Genomic DNA, 5,448 nt, shown 5'->3' with positions numbered 1-5,448 from the left:
CCGGCTGGGTTTTGCGCACTCAGAAGTTTTTAAATGAAATAGTGTCCTGGGCTCTGGAATGCCTATGGGGCCTCCAGTAGACCCCTGTGCCATTACCTCTGTGTCCCTGCCTTGTCAGAGACATGGAATGTGAGGGGAGCCTAGCCGGGGCAGGGTGGAGGTAATTGTTGCCAGGATGTCCTGTTTAGGCGACAGTAATACATTGCGGTTTTACTGGGTTCTTCCTCCTTTCCCTGGAAGGCCTCTGCTGACTGCATGGTTTTTAAACAAATGGCTAATGCATTTAAAAATGCTGATCCCTGACCTTCAGGAATTCGTAATATACAATATAGTTAATTAAGGATACAAATTAGAGACATTCTTGACGTCAAAAGAGTGAGATTTTAAAGTCAATACGGTTTTAGTTATAATAGTAATACCTCGCTCATGGAGAACACAGAATCCTTGCACGTTGTTGGTGAGAATGTAAAAGGGTATAGCTTCTGTAGAAAATAGTCTGGTAGTCCTTAAAAAATTAAACATAAGAGTTACCATATGATCCAGCAATTCCGCTTGTAGGTTTGCATCCCAAAGTATTGAAAGCAGAGACTCAAAGGTAGTTATGCACCCATGTTCGTAACAGCACTACTCACAATCGCGATAAAGGTGGGAACAACCCATACGTCCGTCAGTCACAGTCCAGTGGATGTACAAACACCACATCGCACACATCCAGTGGAATATGGTCCAGCCTCAAAAGGGAAGGAAATTCTGAAACATGCTACCACGTGGACGAACCTAGAAAAAAATTTATACTAAGTGAAATCAGCCAGACACAAAAGGCCAAATACTGTACTCTACTTACATGAGGTAGGTAGGCAAGTCCATAGAGAAAGAAAATGGGGGAAATGAGGTGTGGAGTTTAAGGGGTACAGAGTTTCCATTTGGGAAGATGAAATGTTCTGGAGATGGTTAGTGGGAATGGTTGCATGATATGAATGTGCTTAATGCCACAGATACACTTACAAATAGTTAGAACATGGTGCTTTTATGTTACCCACATTCTACTACAATTAAAAAAAACCAAAATAGTAATGAATGCACACAGTAAACATAACATACAAAAAGTAGATTTTTTTCCCTTAGCCTTCCCGCCCCCTTTCCTCGTCTCCATTCTGAGTTGCCCATAGGTAGCAGGTGGTTGTGGATCCTTCCAGACGTTTTCTGTAGACACATTTGACCTTTATGATACTTTGTCTTTACACAAATAGAATGGTGCTGTTTCCTAAACTGCACGTTGTTTTTTCACCTGATAAAATCCCAGCCATCTTTCTAATTCAGTATAGATTCATCTACCTCATTCTGCAGAGGGTCTCATTTTAGGATACTCTATCATTTAACTGGTTCTCTGTTGATGAACATTCTAGTAGCTTCCAGATTTTTACTCTGTGAATTACTATGCTGCATACCTATCTTTATATAAGGTTGGACAATTAAGTTTGCAAAGTCATCCTAGAAAAAGTGCTACTTACCTCCTGGCTGCATGTCACTACAATCTCCAGATGGCCAAAAGGAGTACTTCGAAGGTGGCTAGTGATATTCAGCAATGAGGTATGCCACAATAATTATCTTTTACATAGCTTAGGGAATATATCTCCTAGAGAAGAGACTTCTGGGTGAAAGGACATATGTATTAAAAATATTGATAGACATTTCAAAATTGCCCTGCACGAAGGATGTACTAATTTACAGACCCTCCGATGGCTAACTCACTGGCTGTCCTTCCATCTCTCTCTCCTTCCCTTCCTTCTTTCCTTTCTTCCTTCCACCTAGCAGGCAAATAAAACTTCACTTTTTTCATAGTAATATAGCAGAAATAAAAATAAAATATTTACTGTTTCTCATGGTTTCGTGATTCTGATTTGTTGTGTTTATACGATACATTTTCTTGAAATGTTTTGAGTCTTATGCATGCCACTTGTCCATACAAATTTAAAAATACGTATTTTATTCTAAGGAATGACTGTCATGCTGAGGTTTGGGTTGTAATTGCATTTTCTTCATATGATAATTTTCCTATAGTTGGTTTTTTTCCTTTTTTTTTTTTTTTTGAGGCAGAGTCTCACTTTGGTACCCTCGGTAGAGTGCCATGGTGTCACACCTCACAGCAACCTCAAACTCTTGGGCTCAAGCCTCTTGCCTCAGCCTCCCAAGTAGCTGGGACTACAGGCACCCACAACACCCAGATTTTTTTTTAGAGATGGATCTCATTCTTGCTCAGGCTGGTCTCAAACTTGTGAGCTCCAGCAATCCACTTGCTTCAAGCCTCCCAGAGTGCTAGGATTACAGGTGTGAGCCACCATGCCTGGCCCTTTCCTATATTTTTAAATTTAATGTTTTGAGTAAGTAATACTTAACATATGGCTCACAATTCAAAAATAGTAAAAAGTGAACTGTGAAAAATTGCTTTCTCTTGTTTCCCATCTCTAGTTTCTACCATCTTTCCTGTTCTCTGAAATCTTGTTTTTAATTTCTTAGGTATTTTTCTAGAGCAGCGGTTCTCAACCTGTGGGTCATGACCCACAGGAACTGTATGAAAGGGCTGGGGCATTAGGAAGGTTGAGAACCAGTGCTGTAGAGTTTCTAAAGAATGTAAGATGCAGATGTAAACAAATACAAATATAGATTCTTTTTTTACCCAGTATGTAGATATTCTTATATCTCTGCCCTGTTATTGGTGTGTCTTGGAGATGATCTTTTTTTTATTGGTAGATGGAGAGCTTCCTCATTCTTTTTTTAAATTGAGCTATGATTGAATACAAAAGTTGTACATATTTAATGTGTACATCTTGGTGAGTTTGAAAATAATTACAAACCCATGGAACTGTCACCATAACAATGCCATAAACTTAACCATCACCTCTAAAATCTCCTCCCTCACTTCCTTATTTTTTTGCGTGTGTGGTAAGAACATTTAACATAAGATCTATCTTAAATACCATCCAGTATCTCTTAAAAACAATACAATATAGCCAGGCGGGGTGGCTCATGCCTGTAATCCTAGCACTATGGGAGGCTGAGGCAGGTGGATTGCCTGAGCTCACGAGTTTGAGACCAGCCTGAGCTAGAGCAGGATCCCTGTCTCTGGAAAAAAAAAATAGCCAGGCATTGTGGCAGACACCTCAGCTACTTGGGAGGCTGAGGCAAGAGAATTGCTTGAGCCCTGGAGTTTGAGGTTGCTGTGAGCTATGTGAGCTGTGATACCAGGGTACTCTATCCAGGGTGACAAAGTGAGATTCTGTCTCAAAAAAAATTTTTTTTTTTTTGTTGTGGTAGGAACCTATAGTCCCAGCTATGTGGGAATTTTTTTTTGAGACAGAGGCTCACTTTGCTACCCTGGATTGAGTGCCATGGTATCTTCATAGCTCATAGCAACCACAAATTCTTGGGCTCAAGTGACCATCTTGCCTCAGCCCCCTGAGTAGCTGAGCCACAGGCACTGCCCTAGAGATGGGGTCTTGCTCTTGCTCAGGCTGGTCTCTAACTGCTGAACTCAAGCAATCCACCCTCCTTGGCCTCTCAGAGTGCTAGAATTACAGGCATGAGCCACCTCGCCCAGCCACAATACAATATTTTTAATTATGTGTAATTATGCTGTACAGTAGATCTCTAGGACTTACTCACTTTACATAACTGAAACTTTCTACTCTTTGACCAACAATTCTCTGATTTTTCCTTCCTTGACTCCCTGGTAACCTCCCATTCTTTTTCACACTTGTGTATATAGAAGATATTGTGTTACTGTGGGGCTTTGCTTTATTGACCTAGCCCTCTATTGATGGGTGTATGCCACCTGTTTTACTATTATAAACAGTGTTGTGATGAGCAGCCCTGTAAATGTGTGTGCATTTGGGGTTTGTATAAATCAATCTGAGGTGTAAAAGTGGAACTGCTGGGTCAAAGAATTTATCTTAATGTTGATAGATGTGGCCAAATTGCCTTCTCGAAGGCTTTGTACCAATTCATGCTCCCACAAAGAATGTGTGAAAGTTCCTCTTTCTCTGCAAACTCACCAACAGAGTGTGTTATCAGCTCGTTGGATTTTTACCAATCTGATAAGTGAAAATTAGTATCTGTAGTTTTAATTTGCAGTTCTCATGTGAGTGAGTTTGATGATCTTTTGATACATTTGAGGGGCACTATTTCTTTTCTTTGAATTATTTGTTCATTTTTCTCTTACTGGGTTACTGATCTTTTTCTAGAAGCTCTTTACCTATTTGGGAGATGTGATCCTTTGTCTGTGATGTGATAGGAGTTGCAAGTCCCCTCCCTCCAATTTGTCACGTCTTTTGGCTTTGCTTATGGTGTATTTCATCATTGCTTTCATTATCATCAATTAAATATTTTTTAAAAATTTCTTTTCTTTTTTCGAGACAAGAGTTTCACTTTGTCACCCTCAGTAGAGTGCTGTGATACACAGCAACCTCCACCTCTTGGGCGCAGGCGATTCTCTTGCCTCAGCCTCCCAAGTAGGTGGGACTACAGGTGCCTGCCACAAAGCTGAGCTATTTTTTTTGTTGTTGCAGTTGTCATTGTTTTAGCTGGCCCGGGCTGGGTTCAAACCCACCTGCCTTGGTGTATGTGGCTGGTGCCCTGCCCACTGAGCTGCCTGATTTTTTAAATTTGAAAATAATTTTAGACTTAAAGGAAAATTATAAAGATAGCACAGAATTCCCTCCTGTTCTTCTCCCGGTTTTCCTGATAGGCTTCATAATCAGAGTACAGGGACTGAAACCAAAAACGTGACATTGACTCCAGACTGTTAACTCATCGCTAGACTTTGGTTGGGTCTCCCTAGTTTTTCATCTAATGACTGTCCTTTTTTTTGTCCAGGACCCAACGCAGGATCCCATTTTGCATTTAGGTGTCATAGTCATTTCTCCCATCTGTGACAGTTTCTCAGTCTTTTCTTGTTTTTCACGACTTGGATGGTTTTTAACAGTCATGGTCAGATAACAGTCGTGGTCAGATAATGTTCCTTTGTTGTGAGCTTGTCTGATGTTTTCTCATGATTAAATTAAAGTTATGGATTTGGAGAAAGAATAACACAAAAGCCATGTGCTTGACTCAGTGTTTATATCAGGGTACATGATATTAACTTTGATTACTTGGTTAGGGTAGTAGTTGCCTTCTCCACTGAAAAGTTTCTATTTTCCCTCTGGTAATTAATAAGTATTTTGGGGTAATTAATAAGTATTTCAAGCTACTAAAATATCCTGGTTTTCCTCAAACCCCTACCCACTAATTTCAGCATTCCTTTGTGAGTCTTGCTACAAACTGTATTAGCTACATGATTTGTAGGGCCCTGTGGAAAATGAAAATTCAGAACTCACTTTTCAAAAAATATTAGGAGCCAGGCATGGTGGCTCATGCCTGTAATCCTAGCACTCTGGGAGGCTGAAGCAGATG

The sequence above is a fragment of the Otolemur garnettii genome, unplaced genomic scaffold (assembly GCF_000181295.1).
Source record: "Otolemur garnettii isolate 467f Iridium unplaced genomic scaffold, OtoGar3 scaffold00148, whole genome shotgun sequence".
In the NCBI taxonomy this organism is placed as follows: Eukaryota; Metazoa; Chordata; class Mammalia; order Primates; family Galagidae; genus Otolemur; species Otolemur garnettii.
The sequence above is the reverse complement of the archived record's forward strand: the minus strand, read 5'-3'. Positions refer to the sequence as shown.